The 13,896-nt window shown below is 44.5% G+C and overlaps 1 non-coding gene across 1 annotated transcript; it reads right to left on the bottom strand.

The window, feature by feature from the left end:
- Positions 1 to 314: 314 nt before the first annotated feature.
- On the bottom strand, positions 315 to 446 carry LOC129406673 (small nucleolar RNA SNORA42/SNORA80 family). The gene has a single exon (XR_008631150.1). It is a non-coding gene; the product is annotated as a small nucleolar RNA SNORA42/SNORA80 family (small nucleolar RNA).
- Positions 447 to 13,896: the final 13,450 nt, after the last annotated feature.

Genomic DNA, 13,896 nt, shown 5'->3' with positions numbered 1-13,896 from the left:
TACCCGGGTTCAATCCCCTCTGCCCCATACGTTCCCCTTGGCCTGCCAGGAGTGATCCCTGAGCACAGAGACAGGAGTAAGCCCTAAATACCACCAGGAGTGACAACAAAACAAACAAAAACTATCACTAAATCACACTACATTTTGTGTATTCAAATAGGACATCATTAAAGTAAAAATGTGGTTCAAGTGATAAAGGGTTATTGCATAGAATGGCTCCCTGAAAATAGTCAATATCTCAATATGTAAACATCAAGCATGTTTGTCTTCCAGTGTCACCAGGCACTATGACTCAAACACACTGCCCCTATTTGTACTATGTGACCTGCTTCAGGGCCTGCTGTCCCCTGGGAGGGCCAGGCAATGGTGCGGGGCCGAAGGCTGCTCTGGCATGGGCGCTATGAAGGGTCCCGGAGCACGGACCTACCAGCAACCCAAACCCATGCAGCTGATGAGAAATTTCAAGAAGAGCTTTCAAACCTGTAACTTTCAAACTACATATACGCTCAAACCTCAGAAGTTATTCTGGGCTAAGAGCTCGGGGGTCTTTCCTGGCAGGTTCTTAAAGGTCCCTGTAGTGCAGGAATAGAATCTGGAACTTCTGTGTGGAAGCATGCACTCTGGCCCGTTGAGATATTTCTCCGGCCCTGAAGCCCAAATTATTGACTGAGAAAGTTGAATACTCGGATAGTACTTGGGAAATCATTTACTTGTTATTTTTGTTTGGGGGCCATGCCCAGCACTCCTAGCTCTGAGCTCAGGAATCACTCTTGGTGGTGCTTGGAGGACCATATGGGGTGCTGGGGATGGAACCTGGCTAGGTCAGCTTCATGCAACGCTGCATGCCCTACCCATTGTACCATTGCTCTGATCTCTGGAAATGCTTTTTTAAAGATTATAATTTAACTCCCCCTAGAATTACCCAGTTATTACTGTAAAAAACGTAAAAAGGCATTATAAATTGTTTCAGGAGTAACTCTGAAAAGTTACTCCAAAAATGTTTAGTGACTGATGAATAAAGATGAACTTCAAGCTAGATTCATTTAAATTCTACTTTGCTCTTCCTTCTTCTGCCCTCTCATGGGGGTACAGAGAAAGGGATAAAATCCACAGAAAGGAACTCAAAATATTAAGACCGAATTTCAAGGGAAAAAAATATCAGCTCAGGAATAGTAACAGTCATCAGCATCTGAGAGCCTGAGGATGCAGGACAAAAAGAGGCAGGGTGTTTCCTCACATGTAGCTGACCCAGGTTCGATCCCCCACACCACCCGACAGAGCCAAACCAAACCAGAACTATCGGTACATAAATAATATCTAAAAGTGATTTTAGTTTCTCCATGAACACCTATTTTGGTATAAAACTGTTACTACTGTGCTCTTCAATCAATATAACATCTTCTCACATGATTGAAAGTGAATACAAGTATCTTTTAGAGAAAGTCAGATATTTGTGGATGGAATTGTCTGCTGTCTAGAATATGTTCCAAGTGCACAGCTTGGAGAAAACAAGAACTTATGCCTGCTGAAGCTTGGTATTTTATTGTATATCTTTGAAATTTCCAAAATAAAAATCAGGGTAAAAAGAATAGATGGGGCTTGAGCACTAGTACAGCAAATAGGGTGTTTTACCGGGCATACAGCAGACCCAGTTTTGATCCCTGACATCCCAAATGATCCCTGAGCACTGCCAGAGGTGGTTTTTGAGTGCACAGCCAGGACTAACCCCTGAACATTGCCAGGATTGACCCCCCACCAAAAAAAAATATACATATAGACTTCACATATGAAATAAAGCAACTGAATAAGTCAGTAAATTTGTTTATCAATGTTTTTCATTCTTTTTCAGTTTTATTTCCCTTAATTTTTGATCAAAAAATTTCCGACACGGGCTGGGGCGATAGCACAGTGGTAGGGCGTTTGCCTTGCACACAGCCAACTCGGATTCCGTTCCTCTGCCCCTCTCAGAGAGCCCAGCAAGCTACCGAGAATATCTCGCTCACATGGCAGAGTCTGGCAAGCCCCAATGGCGTATTCAATATGCCAAAAACAGTAACAAGTCTCACAATGGAGACATTACTGGTGCCCGCTCGAGCAAATTGATGAGCAACATGATGACAGTGATAGTGATAATTTTTGATAATTTTTGATGTCACTTGTCATCCGTTGATCTTAGATTTGCTCAAGTGGGCGCCAGTAACATCTCCATTTGTCCCTGTCTCGTGCTAGTGTAGCCCAATGATATCTGCTCTCTCCAGGAACACGGAAGAGCCTCAAACTGTTCATTCAGGGTTTTGATGAAGAAGTCTGACCATCTCGTTGGTGGGCAGCCACTTGGTCTTTTGACGTCCTGTGGAATCCAGTCGGTAACAGCTCTAGTCAAGCAGTCATCTCTGAATCTCTGACAATTAGACAGTAAAAGTATCCAATGATAACTACACACAAAAATAGAACTCTAAATTCTTAATATCAAGCAAAGTGTTTTTATTCCATGGGTCAAAGAGAGAAATTTTATTTAAAAAGTTATATATTCTATAGAAATATTTTGAAATAAAATTGGAGAGAGAAACTCGAGGTATTAAATGTTTATATTATTTAAAAACAGATCATTCTAAAATCAGTAATCTAGATTTTCCTCTTTAAGATCTAGAAAAGGGAATGAGCAGTAAATCTTATTTAAGCAGAAAAAATAGATAAGGAAATTGAAGAGCATTATTTTCCTGAAAACAAAAAAAAATGGAGAAAATGATTAAAATGCTAAAGATTTCTTGAAAGGCCGGTAAAATAAATCTCCAACAAGAATGAAAAGAGAAAGAAAAGAAATGAAAGACATTATCGGTAGGTGGACAAAAAATAATCTACCCAAATGGATACAAAATAAAATAGGTCACATATGAAGGGCCCAAAAAGTTTTTTACTGAAATATATCTATTTTATTTATTTTTGTTTGGGGGCTCCATGTGGGACGCAGGGATCTCTTGGGGGTGGTCAGGGGACCCTAAAGGGCCTATGGATTCAACCCTGATTGGCCACTTTCAAGGCAAGCATCCTTCCCACTGCACTAACACTCTGGCACCCAGAAAGAAGATGAACTTTAAAAGAATAAGTATAACTTTTAGGACTGAGAGATATGTTGTCTCAAATTTAAAATTAAGAGCCATGTGCAATAGTCCAGCGGGTAGGGCATTTGCCTTTCACTCAGCCAACCCAGGTTCAATCCCTGGCATCCCGTATCATTCCTCCCAGCACTGCCTGGAGTGATTCTTGAGTGCAGAGCCAGGAGTAACCCCTAAGCATTGCTGAATGTGACCCCCATAAAAAATAAATCATTAAAATTTAAAATTGAGGATGAACCGGGAGTCGCGGCACGAGAAACAGACCCTCCGCGCCTATTGACTGTGATCCTGAGGTCTCCTAACCCATTTTGGCACCAGAGTGGATTCTTGCAGCCATGCATTTTGACTGTGAACTGAGCTAAAATATTAGAAACCCAAAACTGCGTGGCCGCTATAGACTTAAAGTCTTCACTCCTAGCAATGAAGAGAAATTATTAGATGATGCCTATTCAGCAGGCCTGATTGTTGGGGAAAATTTCCAATCAATAATAGTGAGTTCTGTATGGAAATATGGAATGTACTCAATATATAGAGAGAATAATGGGAATATCATTAGCTACTTAGGTGGGGAGGTGGGGTGGGAGGGGAGTGTATTGGGGTTCTTGGTGGTGGAACGGGTGCACTGGTGAAGGGATGGTGGATTAATCAGTATTTGACTGTGACTTAAACCTGAAAGCTTTGTATTTTTTTTCTTTTTTTCACGGTGGTTCAATAAAATATTTCTTAAAAAAAAAACCTGATAAAGACACCAAAACAATGCTCTTTTAGAAATGTGTATTAAAAAAAATAATCTCTAGCTAAAAAAAATTTTAAAATTGACTAAGTAGCATAAAGAATCAGCATAAGAATCATCAAACTTAAAAACAATGAGTCCGGGGCTTCAATTGCCAGCATCCCATAAGGTTCCCTGAGCACCACCAAGAATTATTCCTGAGTGCAGAGCAAGGAGTCACCCCTGTACATCGCTGGCTGTGACCCAAAAAGCAAAAATACACCCCCCCAAAACCAAAACAATGAGTCCCCATTTTCAGTCTACTTCTCTCCTACTTTTTCTTTCTTCCACGGTTTCTGACTACCTCCAAAGGAGGCTTTTGGTTCTTTTTATTAAATTGCCTTTAATATTAGTTGGATGGTCAGTTTACTGGTGATAAATTTTTTAATTTGTTTTACACTACTTTACCTTTGAATTCACTGATTTGGTTTTTCTTTTTTCTTTTTTTTCCCATTCTGCTGTTGAAGCCCTCTATTCTAATTTTTAAATTTCAGTTGTTACATTCTTTAGCTCTATTATCTCTGCTTGGATTTTTCTCAAGCTGATCTCAGATGTCTGTTGTTTTTATTGACATTACCTTGCACAGAAGTCCTCATTTCAGTGAGTGCCAGTAAGACAGTTGTTTTGAAGTCTTCTTCAGGTAGCTCTCTGTTCGGTAACAAAGGGTTGTCCTTACTGCTCCCGCAGGGAGCTTAGGTTTATTGAGTTACTCCCACAAGAGTGCCCCTGAGACATACCCACTTGCATCAAGCACTAATAATCCTATATTGCTTTCTCTTTCCTTTATGTCCTTTGCATACATTATTGAGCAATGTTCTTTTTGTATAGACTCAGGAAGACAGTTCATGTTATGCTTTGTCACATGGGAATTAATTGGCTCCAAAATAATATTTACTCCTGGGCATCATATTTACCTGACTTAAACCTCACTTGCCCTTTCTTACTAGTTCCGCAAAAGCAGGGTTCCAGAAAATGGAGTTGGATGGATTCAGGGCAAGCAGTAAGCTACCCTGGCATTGAAATGGGACAAGCTAAGCAACATAAGTATAGTAAGTTAAGAGCACGGTCATGGGACAAAAACTCTGTCGTGACCCAAAAAGAAGTAACTGCATATGGACCCTGCTGTGGTTAGGAAAGACTCACCTGGCCTGAGGACTGTGGTCTGGAATATATAGCGATATGTCCCCAGGAAGAGCCAACCTTTAAGTTTAATATATCTCTTACTATGTTCATACAAAATGACTAGAAGTATGATAAGAAGTAAATTTACGGTAATTATTTAAATGGATTACTAGCTGAGGAAAGGAGAAAGCAATTCACCCTGGATGGAATCCTGCCTTTGAGCGGATCTGCTAGTAATCTAGAGTGCTGAACCCTTCGATGAGATTTTGTCCTAGAGTTCGTCTCCTAGAACTTCCGCTGAAGGGGTGGCTTTACCTCTGTTTGTTCTTATGACAATGTTCAACCCCACCCTTCATGATGTCTATAGAACTATGCTGTAAGGAGTAAGAGGGGACTAGATAATAGTGAGTTTTGTTGAAATATTGAATGTAATCAAAATGAAAGTAAAGTGAAATTTATCAGTTACACAGGTGGGGTTGGGGGGCTAGGGGTGTGGGGGTGGCTACGGGTGTGGGGAGGGGCGGGGTGGAGCTATACTGTGTTTCTTGGTGGTGGAATATGTGCACTGGTGAAGGGATGGCATTGTATAAATGAGACTTAAACCTGAAAACTTTGTAACTTTCCACATGGTGACTCAATAAAAATTTTTTTTAAAAAAGAGGGGACTAGAAACTCTGGGACTAGGAGGAGGACCAGATGACGACGATGACTGGAAGGAGAGGACTATGAGACTAAGACGAGACTAGGAAGGATATAAGAAAGGAGAGGACTTTGAAGTCTACGAGAAGACTAGAATAATGGAACTATGATGAACTATGCCAAAACTATGACTATGATTGTGCCATAAGGGGAGAAACTGGACAATACAGGGAGGGAGAGAGAAATAAACTGTCTACCCATCAGCCTGGAGCTTGGACCCAGTTTCTTCGTCCCCCTGTCCTTCTTCTGTCAGTCTCCATTGTCTGTCCTGGGGAGGCGGCTCTCGGCCACCGATGGCTCTCGTCCCTGTTTGGGCATTCGTTTCTATTTTTGGAACTCGCATCTTTCATAGCTCGGTAACAGCAGGAGTACTTGAAGTCACTGTCTTTACCATCAATGTGTGCAAGTCTATCCATGTCCCCTTATTTCTGGAATTCCACAAGGGCCTAAGCAGGGGCTGGTGACTCTGCTCCAGAGGCCTAGGGGGACGAACCAGCTCTCCCGCCATGGACGCTCCCCTACCAGCCTTGCTCCAGAAACTCATAAGTACATCTTGAAAGAGCTCAACTAGCCACAAGAATTTCTAGGACTGGGACATCTAGGCATTTTCAGAGGGGGGTAGACCAGCATCTGCCCAAACAAAGCCCCAGCAACTGCTTGCTCTGGTCCTCTAAAGCTACTGCCCAATTGCAATTTTAAATCCAGCTAGACCACCCAGTAAAAAATTCTGAATTCCCTGCGTGATGTCTCCACCTCTACAATGCTGACAATCCTGTAATAGCACACCAGATTGGATGGGATGAAACTTAGAAGCCAACCAATTTCAACTCACAAAAATGGTAACACAGAAGGCTTCACTTGTAACAACATCTTAGTAATCCCTCATATGAGGACTTAATGTCTCCATGGTGAGATACAACAATGTTCACTAATTTTCTTCTAAGGAAATCATTTTTGATCATTCTGTTGGCAATTTATTGTTAACAAAAAATTCTATGTAAAATTATGTAAAATAAATGATTGTGGGTCTGCCACAGAGGCATATTGAGGGGTGGTTGAGAAAATTGGAGACAATGGTGGAGAGAAGGTGACTACGGTGACATAATAGGATTGGTGTTGGAATACTGAACGCCTGTAACAAACCATCATGAACAACTTTGTAAACCACAGTGTCCAAATAATATAGAGCAGGAGAAGCCGTGGCTCCGAATTTGAGCAGGCTTGAGGAGTCACCAGGAATGTGTTGTCACGAGCATTTGTGTTGTCATAGCAATGGCTATGGCACCACGATGGGATGTCGCTGGAGGCAACAGTCATCATTGTTTGGCCTCTTTGATGGCACTAAGTGTGAGCATCGCTGGACACTGTTTGAGATCTTAGATACCTGGAAAAATCTGAGGCCGCTTCGAACAGGCTTAGGTAGTACCCATGGGCTCAGGGTTGCTGGGACCCAGCATCCACTGGTCGCTTTAATCACACAGACTCAGATGGGGCTGGGCCTGCACTGCACCTGGCAATGGAGTGCCCTGATCTTTGTCAGGGAGCAATGCCCTGATGCCCATGGACAGACATGGGGGGCACAGCAGGTGATAGACCTTAGTACGCCTGGGCGTTCCAAAGGTGCCTTCAGACTACAAGGGTTGGCTTCCATCAGAGCAGTCAGATATGGATTGTCAGGGGCCAGAGCTGTTTGTCTGCTGGGCTAAGCTCTGCTGATAATAGTCTGGGCTCGAGGGCACCAAGATGGGGCCTGTCAGTAACTCAGACCGCTTGAGACCTTGTGGTTTCTCACTGTTACTTTATTTTTCTAAGTAGAGGACTGCAGGGTTAGGGTAATAAGTGTTTGGTACAATCTCTTCCACAGCCCCAGAGTACACTTTGACACCTTCGGTATCTCCTCCTGATTGCAGCTGGCTGCCCTGGAGGAAGACCCCTTGGGCACTCTCTCACAGTGCTCTCCTTCTGTCCCTTGCGGTGGAAGTTTTGTTCATCGTGGTCTCCAGTCGGTTTCTGTGCGGGAGTATAGTGTCTAAGACTCAGTGTGGAGTTGCTGGGCCTGTAGGAGAGGTTCCCCATACTCAGTCATCCTGGCTCAGAATCAGATCTTGTGTATCGTTGTCTCCTCATCATACTTTGCTGATTTGTGTAGACAGAAAGTACTCAACACGTATTTATTAATTTTGAACTTATCCATATTCAGGAGGGTATTGATCTCAGCATGTTAATAATGAGAATATGTATTATTATTCAGGATATACCAGACAAAAGTCCTCCGTTTTTCTCAACCCCTTCACCTATGTGCTTAAATACCCCACTATGGGTTGGAATAAAAGGTCAGGATCTTGAAATATCTTTTTGGAAATCTCAGAAGAGTTCTATCATGCTCCCACTCTACTGTGGAAGAATTAGAGATAAAATTGAGAGAAGCGAGGAGCCGGAGTAAGAGTACAGCAGGTATGTTGTTTGCCTTGCATGCAGCCAACACAAGATCAACCTCTGGCAGCCCATACGATCCCCAAGCACAGTCAGGAGTGATTCCTGAGTACAGAGCCAGGAGGAACCCCTGAGCATCGGTGGGTGTGACCCAGAAAGAAAAAAAAAATTCAAAGTGAGAGGGAGTCAGTCATGTAAACTTTGCCCTTTCCTTTTGTGCAATCCTGGGGTGGGAAAACATACTGTATCTAATCCTATATAGAAAGCCCCTCCTTTACTCCCCCTGCCTCTGACTTTGTTACCCTCCTCCCATCCTTCCTGGCATCTTTGTACAAACTTCACTTGTTAAGTAAGAGGGTTGCTAGACAGAAGGTCTGTGGTGGTCAGTGTTCTAATCCACAAGAACCCAGTGCAGATTACTACTGCAATAAATACACAAAGAGCATCAAAATATTTCCATCAGGTTTTGTTTTATTCAATTTATTTATTTATTTTTTATTTTTTTATTTTTTATCCACTGCCGCCGCCCCCACCCTCATCTGAGGTATGAATTGTTAAGAAATAGAAAAGAAACCCTTTCCTGGATTTTCCAAGCAAGTTCACTTTCCCCAGGCTTAGAGCTCGGGGTCTGGCCCTCTCCAGAGTGAACGCTATGTGATTTACAGGTGTTGGCATAGGTCATGTTGTACAGGGCACTGTGTGCCAAGTTCTGTTGCAAGTATTTATTACAACATATATATGTGTACTTACGCATGTATGACAACATATATAATACATTTATAGAAGCATGCTATATTTAGTAGTACTCTATGTACATAGACATATATATAAATGTACGTGCTAGCACTATCACTCGAATTCTGCAGATGAGAAAACTGAGGCACAGAAAGATGGAATGACTTGCTCAATGTCTCAAAGCTAATAAGAACCAGAGCTGGGATTTGAACCTGCAGTCTGTTTCACAGTCTAGTTTCAAACTCCCCTGCATCCAATGTGCTTTGGATGTCTGTGGATGGTCAATTTATTGAAGTATAAGATATGAGAGACAATTTTAGGCTGTGTATGAAGAAGATACTATATTTTACAAATCATTTTAGCTTTGTACCATTGTGGGGAGTGTTTGGGGACAGGAGGGAGATAGGGGATGCTCCCAGGAGCACACAAGAGACCTGGGGGTTCCACTGATGATTTTCGGCCAACTGGGTTGTTGGCTCAATGTAAGGGTCTGGGTGTGCGATGCATCTGGGACCCTGGGGTGCTGTCATACCCAGACCACCCCAATGGTGCTGGGGGGTTCCAGGCAGGACTCACCTAGAAAGACTGAGGGGACCATGTGGAGCTAGAAATTGTGACCAGGTTTGATGCATGCTTGGTATGTGTAGGATATCATTGGTTTGTCCTTTCTCCCTTGCCACAAAGAGTTTAGGTTTATCTGGTAAAAATCTCTAAGCATTTTAAGACAACATTGGTATGTCGTGTTCTTCTTGCCACAGGAAGCTTAGGTTTATCACAGTGCTCCCGAGGCACTTCCAGTCCCCTGCATTTATCTTAAGCCCCTCTACATGCTTTGTTCCCCAACCAGTGTATCACCTTTTCCCCCTAGTCAGACTCTGTTAACTTGTAGGGTCGGATTCCTCAGAAATCTATGATTTTATATGTATGAGTGAAATATTATCTTTCTCCTCTCTTTATATCTTTTGAATACTTTAGTTCAAAGCAATGTCCTTTTTGTATGGACAAAGAAAGACAGTCAATGTTATGTTTGTATAACTTGGGATTTAATTGGCTTTGAATATTATTCACTCCCGGGCATCTGCTATCTCGACTTAAGCCTCAGTTGCCCTTAGTTCCTAGCACCCCAAAACCAGGGCCCCGACAAGGGACTGAAGGGTCCCAGGGCAAGCTGTGAGCTACCTTGGCATCGATATGGGCCAGGTCAAAGCACCATGATTCTTAACTATAAGTTAAGAGCTCTATCATAAACAAATGCTGTCATGATCCAAAAGCAACGACAAGACTAGGACCCTGCTGGGGATAGGAATGACTAATCTGGCCTGAGCACTGTAGTCTGATATCGAGATGGCCCCAGGAGAGCAATTCTATAAGCTTAATGTATCTCTTACTATGTCCATACAAAAGATTAATATTATGAATGCTTATATGTTAGTTTGGACAAGAAGAGGAGAAACACACCATTGGGATTCTGCTCTTGGGTGGGTCCTCCTGCTGAAAGACAATCTGTCCTAGGAGAACATCCCCTGAGGGAAAGAACTTTACACCTATTGATTGTGACCACACCTATGTGTAAGCCCCAACCTCTCATGCTTGGGGATTTAGCTAGGGTGTAAGAGTGGGCTGGGGTTGGGTGGAGGGGGGTAGGGGAGGGGGGGAGAAGGTGGGCAGATTCAGAGAAGCCAGATCAAGATCCAGATCCAGAGTGAGAAGTAGAATGAAGTAGCATGGGGGAGGAAGAAAACAGGAGGAGAACCAGAGAATGGAGATGGGAATGGAATAAACTGCAACTGAGACCAACCAGCCTGGCTGCCATTTCTTCCTTCGCCTGGCCATCACATCAACCTCCCCGGGGTGGGGGAAGTGGCTAGAACTATGGAACGCCAGTGGAGGGGGAGACATAGAGCACTGCTGCGGCATGCCCCCTTTTTTGTGTTTACACAGCCAAACATTAGCCAAGCGACACAAATGCTGGCTGACTCCAACTGCAAGTGTGGAAAGGTCGGACTGCAGTTGACTCTCAGCAAAACAATGTTTATGAAAAACGAACTAGTCCCTGACGTTCCATTTGCTCTCAATGGAAGGAACATCTCCGAATGCAGCAGCTACGTGTACGTAGGTCGAGAACTCAACATGAGGAACGACTTGGCGCCAAAACTGCGCAGGAGGAAGAGAGCAGTGTGGAACACCTCCAAGAGTGTCGAAGAAGTGGTTAAGAGGATGAAGAACCTCCTGCTCCGGACACATCTTTTCAACTCCACTGTTCTTCCTGCACTAACATAGGCCTCAGAGACCTGGGCCCTACAAAAACAGGATGGAGATGCTATTTGGGTGTCCAAAAGAGGAATCAAAAGAGCCATGCTAGGAGTATCAGGGTTCACTTAAGTGAGAGAAGGAATCCCAGGTTCTGACCTCCATCTAAGGTCAACAATCAGGGATGCTGTCTTGTTTGCCAAGGTGTCAAAAATCAGATGGGCTGGACACATAATGTAATTCGGAGATGACCGCTGGACTAGAGCTGTTACCGACTGTATTCCACAGGACGTCAAAAGACTGCATGGCTGCCCACCAACAGGATGGTCAGACTTTTTCGTCAAAACCCTGAATGAACTATTTGAGGCTCTTCCTGTTCCTGGAGCGAGCAGATATCATTGGGCTACACTAGTCCAAGACAGGGACAAATGGAGACATTATTGGCACCTGCTCCAGCAAATCGAAGATCAATGGGATGAGACGTGATACTTGTGAACCCTAGCCCTAACCCTACACCTAACTGTAACCCTAACCGTCCCCTTCCCCCTTCCCCCTAACCTTATACTAAGCCCTACCCCCACCCTGACCCTGACTACGTCCCTACTAATACTCCTTTACCAACCCTAACCCACCCCAAACTAACCCTAATGCCAACCAATCCCAACCCTACCCCTATCTTTACCCCTTCCCCTAACCCTAACACCCTAGACTGTGTCATGATCCAGCCTTGGGCTGAACATAACAGCTTGTACCTAAGCCAGTGGTCAAATATGCAACGTGAAAGGTCTGAAGTAAACAGGTCCTCCCTACCAGCCTAAGTGGGAGTGCAGGATATTATTATCTCATTGTTGTTGTTGGTTTGGGGACACACCCTGCAGTGCTCAGGGCTTGTCCCAGATGTGTGCTCAGGAGACACTCCTGAAGTGGCTCAGGGGACCAAGTTGTAATGTGACCTTAACCTTAACCTTGTTACCCTACCCTTAAGCCTGCTTATAACCCTCTCTGAACCCTACCCGAAACCTAAACCTAGCCTAAGCCTATCTGAACCCTAATCCTCAACTTAACACTAATGCCCTAACCCTGACCTAACTCCACCCCCAACCTCAGCCGCGTACCCTCAGATACACGGGTATATCTATGTGGGTATAAAATGATTTCTCATTGTGTCCTTCCAAACTCTCTCATCAGGCAGATGTGACACATTGGAATATGGAACGGAATTGTCAGCAACCTGAATTTTGTTTTTGTGGGTGTGATGTCAGTGTGCCGCAAGCCAGCTATTGGATGGCAAATGACCAAACTACATTTGCTCCCTGGACATTCTGGCTGCCGGATGCTCCCTTGGGAAGGGGCAGGAAGGTGCTTCCCAACCAGCCCTGGTCTCTTCTCCTTCAGGGTCCCTGTGTCAAAAGGAAATGCAGCAAAAGGAAAAACCGATCTCCTGGGACAGGGGAAACTTGGGGAAGTTTCCTCTCTCAACTAGACCATTCTCTGCAGGCAAGACTGAATCCCACATTTCTAATGACCTGTGTGCCCTGGAGGTAAGGCCCCCTGTGCTGAGAAAGAAGCACCCCCCAGCCATGAGGGAGCCTCAGCTCTCCTGGGTGCCTTTGCTCTTGACGTCTTCATTCTGCTGACCTGGATTGGTTTGCTTGTTTGTTTTTCTGCTTATTGGGTCACACCCAGCAGTGCTCAGGAGTGATGTCTGGCTTTGTACTCAGGGATTCCTCCCGGCAGGACTTGAAGGACCATAGAAGATGCTGGGGATTGACCATGGTTGGCCAGATGCAAGGCAAGCACCCTGCCTTCTGTACTATCATCTGGTTCCTCCTTCTGAACTTGAGGGCCTGAGGTGACTCTTGTTTTCCCGATCTCCTTGGCTCTCTTCTGCCCTGCTGCCCACCCCACCATCCCCACCCAAACCCTCACTCTGGTCAACCCCTGCTTTGACCTTGGCCCTGGAAGGAAGGGAAGTATGGGGAGGGGGGTCATGGGCCATCTGTGGGCCCTCATCTATGACACCAGACTCTGGATCACCCAGGAAGGGTGGCAGTGAGCTGGGTGGGGTGGGGGATTGACCAAGACTCGGCGACTTCTCTGGAACAACAGTACCCTCTTCACTTAGTGCCTCGCAGGAGGACAGAAACAGGGAAGAGCAGCTCAGCTTCACCCAAAGAGGCTGGGGGCCTGGGAAGCCAGTTCTTTCCTGCTAAAATCCTTCACCAGAGGACTATGCTGCAGAGACTGCATCTGCCCTGCTTGAGGATATACCAGAAGATATCCTGCAGATACCCCAACAAAGTGCAAGAGCTTCCCCAGCAATGAGAACAGACCCAGTGTGCAGGGGAATGCACACAGGAAGAAGCAGAGCCTTCCTGACCGTGGTGTCCACCTAAGCTTCCTGTGCAGAAAGGAAGTTTCAGAAACCAAGGAGATGAAGGAAGTTTCTGGGTAAGTATCTGCACATCCCCCACCCCTGTGATGATGAGACGGCTGCTGCTGCTGGTGTGGGTGCTGAGTGTGTGGGGATGGCCAGGGAGGGACATTGTGTCATTAAGAAATTGTAATACGACACATTCTTCCAGTTAATTGTTTTAATACTAAAGTAACTCAATGTTAATAATAAATACAAGATAGTTGAGATTGTTTAAACATAAGCAGAACTGAAGGGTATGTTAAAGTAAGTGTGGACAGTGGCTTCCTTTGATGTTCCTTCCAGGAGGCAGTGGTAGTTGAACTCCTCAAACGGGGGCTCCCGCTGGATGGACA

This window comes from Sorex araneus, chromosome 7, assembly GCF_027595985.1.
Source record: "Sorex araneus isolate mSorAra2 chromosome 7, mSorAra2.pri, whole genome shotgun sequence".
NCBI lineage: Eukaryota > Metazoa > Chordata > Mammalia > Eulipotyphla > Soricidae > Sorex > Sorex araneus.
Note: the sequence above shows the minus strand (reverse complement) of the source record. Positions and strands in the feature narration are given on the sequence as shown.